This window comes from Mytilus edulis, chromosome 1, assembly GCF_963676685.1.
Source record: "Mytilus edulis chromosome 1, xbMytEdul2.2, whole genome shotgun sequence".
Lineage (NCBI taxonomy): Eukaryota > Metazoa > Mollusca > Bivalvia > Mytilida > Mytilidae > Mytilus > Mytilus edulis.
In genome coordinates, this window is record NC_092344.1 from 60147127 (window position 1) to 60153204 (window position 6078).

The window sequence follows — 6078 nt, forward strand, 5'->3', positions numbered from 1 at the left end:
TTTTTTCAGAATTCCAGCAAAAATAGTAAGAGATATTACTAGTTAGAACTGGAAGAGGGGTAAAATTTTGTAGAAAAAAAATGTGGCAAATAATAAATTGTATCAAAATTTTATTTTAAGTTTTATTATTTTGAACCTTAATGGAAAGTCTATATAAAGTTTTTTGCCAAATAAAAAAATACATGAAATAGAACCATGTTTTAATTTCAAATCCACTCAGTCTGATATTAACTACTAGATATCTAAATATGTGCCTATTATCAGGTGCAAAAATAAAGTTCTATGTTACTTTCTACATTTTCTTTTACTCTATCGTAAAAATGTGTTTATTTATTCGAGACTTTAATAGTCTTATGCTTTTGATTTACTGAAAGGCCTTCAAACTATATAACAGCTAGCACATGTGCAAATCATAAACCATGTTAAAAAATGCTTTATAGTAAGTATTTGTTTATTGGCAGAACAAATGTGCCTTACTGTTATTAAAGCATTTCTGTTCATGTTTTATATTGAGCTACATCATTAAATATATACAATGTATTGTTCTCTCTTGATTTTATTTCCTTCTATTCATATTTATATTTATCAATTCATGGTTGAAAAGAGGACACAAAGTAGTCATGTGTAATTTTCTAAAGGACCATTGCTTAAGATTAAAGTTTGATGTTAGTGATTTTTTCTAAAGGGCCATTGCTTAAGGATTGAGGTAAGGGAAATTTTCTAAAGTGCCATTGCTTAAGGTTTGACGTTAGTGAAGTTTTCTAAAGGGCCATTGCTTAAGGTTTGGCGTTAGTGAAATTTTCTAAAGGGCCATTGCTTAAGGTTTGACGTTAGTTAAGTTTTCTAATGGGCCATTGCTTAAAGTTTGAGGTTAGTGAAATTTTCTGAAGGGCCATTGCTTAAGGTTTGATCTTTGTGTAATGTTCTAAAGGGCCATTGCTTAATGTTTGACGTTAGTGAAATTTTCTAAAGGGCCATTGCTAAAGGTTTGACGTTAGTGAAGTTTTCTAAAGGCCCATTGCTTAAGGTTTGGCGTTAGTGAAATTTTCTAAAGGGCCATTGCTTAAGGTTTGACATTAGTGAAATGTTCTAAAGGGCCATTGCTTAAGGTTTGACGTTAGTGAAATTTTCTAAAGGGCCATTGCTTAAGGTTTGACGTTAGTGAAGTTTTCTAAAGGGCCATTGCGTAAGGTTTGGCGTTAGTGAAATTTTCTAAAGGACCATTGCTTAAGGTTTGACATTAGTGAAATGTTCTAAAGGGCCATTGCTTAAGGTTTGACGTTAGTGAAATTTTCTAAAGGGCCATTGCTAAAGGTTTGACGTTAGTGAAGTTCTCTAAAGGGCCATTGCTTAAGGTTTGGCGTTAGTGAAATTTTCTAAAGGGCCATTGCTTAAGGTTTGGTGCGAGTGAAGTTTTCTAAAGGGCCATTGCTTAAGGTTTGACATTAGTGAAATGTTCTAAAGTGCCATTGCTTAAAGTTTGAGGTTAGTGAAGTTTTCTGAAGGGCCATTGCTTAAGGTTTGATGCGAGTGAAGTTTTCTAAAGGGCCATTGCTTAAAGTTTGACGTTAGTGAAATTTTCTAAAGGGCCTTTGCTTAAGGTTTGACGTAAGTGTAATTTCCTAAAGGTCCATTGCTGAAGGTTTGATGTTTGTATAATGTTCTATAGGACCATTGCTTAAGGTTTGACGTTAACTCTTCACTCTTAACGCCACTTTCAGCTCTATTGTTTTATTTTGTGGTGGTAATTTGTTATTGGTAAAGGAAGCAGGTGTGCCTGGAGAGAAACTCGGACCTTTTGGAGGAAAACTGACAACCCTAGTTAATTTAGATTGGGATTGAGCGCACCTGCCACATGGGGATTCGAACTCACCACCTCAGTGTTGACACATCAAATTTGACATGTAGGTTTATTTTTCAGATGGTTATTAAAGGGTAACAATCATGTAATAAACATTGCGATTGGATGTTTTCAAGAGTGTAACAGCCTCACAAAAAGGAAGTTACCTTCACCTTTAACATTTCATATGCTCATTTCAAGTTTATTTCCCTGGTACTAAATGAACTACATTTCAGTCCTTGTTATAATGAAGTTAAATATCAATTCTATTACATTTCTTATAATTTGTTCACCAGCCATCTTTGGGACAAAGAAAACTTTGTAATAATAGATTACCTAAGTTTCAAATTAGAATCTTCTCTGTAACTATAAGGCAAAATATTTTCAAATTTCTTAGGTATGTTTATTTGGAACCCTTCAACAAAGTATTTGTTTTATAACATGAATAACATCTTTTATTTCAAATCACCTGGAATACATATACACAAAGCAGTCCATGGCAGCTGACTGATGGGTCCATGCTTTTATTTTAAATTTCTTATTTGCCATGGAAAATACAAATAAGTAAAAAAACATTACTCCCGGTATATAATCTGTATAAAACCCTGCATCTGTTTCCAATCAATAATCTACACATCTTGAAACCTTGCATTTTCATATAAATCTAAATGATTTCTTATTGTCTGCCAATTGACAAAGATGTCACATAGGTTCACTAGAAGATATCCAATTTATCTAACGAATTTTGATAAAGACTTCATCTTATCAGATGAAATAATAAAGCTGCCATATGCAACTCTTATTCTGACAGCATATTATTTTAAATTAAATTTCCATTTGATAATAAAACATCCTTGGCCTTTCATAGTAAGGCATTTATGTCGCCTGCGACGCAAGTCGTAGAATGCCAGACATAGGGATTACAATCTGGCGGCGACGGCGTTAGCTATTTGTTTAAAGCTTTATATTTCAGAAGGTAGAGGACATGGAAGCTTCGTACCTTGTATGCAGATACCTTATATTACGAAATTTCTGTTTCTCGCATGTCCATTGTCCTTGACTTCAATTTCATGGTTCAGCGACTGCTTGGCATTTTAACCGGATTTCGGAAGAAAAAAAATCGGTTATTGATTTGGGGATGTACAGTGGGTGGTCGGGCGGCTTTCAAACAGTGTCCATTCATTGACATGAAAACGCTTTGACGAAATTTGTTCAAAATGAGATATGTTGTTTCATGTGACTAAATGAAGGTCAAGTTTGATTTTCACGTTTTTATCTCTTTCTCGTTGTTGAGTTATAGCTCTTTCAGTAGCCAAAAGTGGTATTTATTATGTGATTGAGTTATTTCCCTTTGACCATAAATGGTTACATATATATATATAAAGTTTGATTACACTTACAGATAAGTTTTATAGATTTTTAAAAGACATTGAATTAATGATAAATGACATTTTGGATTTTTTTTTCTTTTCTTTGGTAAATTGTTTGAAGAATGTTGTGTTACGTTTGTTTGTTATTCTGTATAAACTAATTTTCTGAATGCTATATATATTGTTTTTTGATGAAGTGAACCCCTTTAAAAACTAAGCTTATATTGTCTATTAATAAACATATATTTAGATTTCTGATTTTGGACCCAGTTTTCAAATTGGTCCAAATCGGGGTCCAAATTTAAACTGTGTTTGATTTCAACATAAATTGAATATATATAGGGTTCTTTGAAATGCTGAATCTAAACCTGTATTTATTTTCATTATTAATTAGATAATACCAAATTGAGGGCCAAAGGGTCCGAAATTAAACTTTTGTTTTTTTCATCAAAAATTGAATTCTTGGGGTTCTTTGATATGCTGATTCTAACTATGTTTTAGTGGTTAAATCATATATATAATTTTAGAAAAACTATTTCTGGTGTTTACATCACTGGTTCATGGAAATAAGTTTGAGTTATTTCCCTTTGAACAGAAATGGTATATGTATTTTAGTCTATCAATGATTGTCTCTTTTCAATTGATTTTAGTCATTAGTTGTCAAAAATTTCTTTATAACTATTTTATTAAAGTCATGTGTGTTATGAAGGTAGATGTCACAGTTGTTATGTGGTATTTTTTTGTTGTTGTGTGTGTTAATGTATAATTTTTATTTGATCCTTTTTGGGGGTTCAGATTTGTAAATATCATTTTCATTATTATTTAGATAATAATCTATTTCAAATGTTCAATCACAATCCAATTTCAGAGCTGTTTTAAGCTTCCATGTTGTGTCCATACTTGCTCAACTGTTCAGGGTTCGACCTCTGCAGGGATATCCGGTTTGCTGTCACTCTGACAGCCTCTTGGTTTGGTCATCTGAATTTCTCACTTATTATGAGTAATGGGAAAACTATATTTGGTATTTGGGTTCCTTGCAACGCCTACGTGTCCGTCAGACCTCATTTCATTGATCAGTGATTACGGTTAAAGTTTGGTGGTCAAGTCCGTATCTTAAATACTATTAGCCATATGCAGCCAACTTCATCTGGTGTATATAATGATTGTAAGGTGTACTTGTCCGTCATACAGGTTTCATATGACCTTGATCTCATTTTCATGGTTCATTGGTAAATGTTAATTTTTTTATGGTTTCGTCAGTTTATCAGGTACAATAAGCAAAAGATCAACTATGTTTAGTGTATGAAATGATTGTGAGTTGTACAATAAAATTGAGAAAGGAAATGGTGAATATGTCAAAGCGACAACCACCCGACCATAGAGCAAACAACAGCCGAAGGCAACCAATGGGTCTTCAATGTAGCGAGGATTCCCGCACCCGTAGGTGTCCTTCAGCTGGCCCCTAAAATATGCATAATAGTACAGTGATAATGGACGTCATACTAAACTCCGAATTATACACAAGAAACTAAAATTTAAAATCATACAAGACTAACAAAGGCCAGAGGCTCCTGACTTGGGATAGGCGCAAAATTGCGGCGGGGTTAAACATGTTTATGAGATCTCAACCCTCCCCCTATACCTCTAGCCAATGTAGAAAAGTAAAAGAATAACAATACGCACATTAAAATTCAGTTCAAGAGAAGTCCGAGTCTGATGTCAAAAGATGTAACAAAAGAAAATAAATAAAATGACAATAATACATAAATAACAACAGACTACTAGCAGTTAACTGACAAGCCAGCTCCAGACCTCAATTAAACTGATTGAAAGATTATGTCTTCATCATATGAATATCAGGTACAATCCCTCCCGTTAGGGGTTTAGTATCATACTATCATAAAATATATGAGAAGAACATAACCCGTGTCATGCCAACAACTGGTTTTTTTAAGAAATAAATGTGTTTAGTTCCGATGCAAAGACCCTATCAGTGAATCAATGTTAAAGCCAAAATATGCAATCTTTAATGACCTGACAACAGTATCGTAACTATATCCCCTTTTAATAAGTCTATTTAAAGGTTTTGTTAGTTTCTGAGGAGAATACTGACATTTTTGTGCTTTATAAAGAATATTTCCATAAAATTTTGGATGTGAAATACCTGAACGTATAAGATGTCTGCATGTTGAGTTATATTTACGAATTATTTCCTTATACCGGTGATAAAATTTAGTAAATGTTTTGACCAGTTTGTGATATCGAAAACCCTGGTGTAATAATTTTTCAGTAATACATAAATTTCTCTCGCTAAAATCTAATACATTGTTACATACACGAGCGAATCGTACAAGTTGAGATATATAAACACCATAAGATGGTGACAAGGGAACGTCACCATCTAAAAATGGATAATTAACAATAGGAAATGAAAAATCATCTCTTTTATCATAAATTTTTGTATTAAGCTTCCCGTTTATGAAGACTGCCAAGCAGGGTTAATCTGACATTGACCTCATTTTCATATTTCATTGGTCAATGCTATTTGTTCATGATTTTGTCAGTTTGTCAGTTAATCAGATAGAATAAGCAGTCAATCTTATTTATTGAATGAAATGATTGTAAGGTGTACATGTCTGTCTTGTAGGGTTCATATGAACTTTACCTTATTGTCATGGTTCATTTATTAACATGTCTGTCCGACAGGGTTCATTTGACCTTGAACTCATCATTATCATTCAATTATGACTAAACAAATACGCAGGCGAGACATTTCAGAGTGTGCCCTTTTAAAAATTTATTTGTCGGGGGAATAACATCATTTAGAAATGAAAATTATACGAAAAATTAACAATGTAAATGCACTCG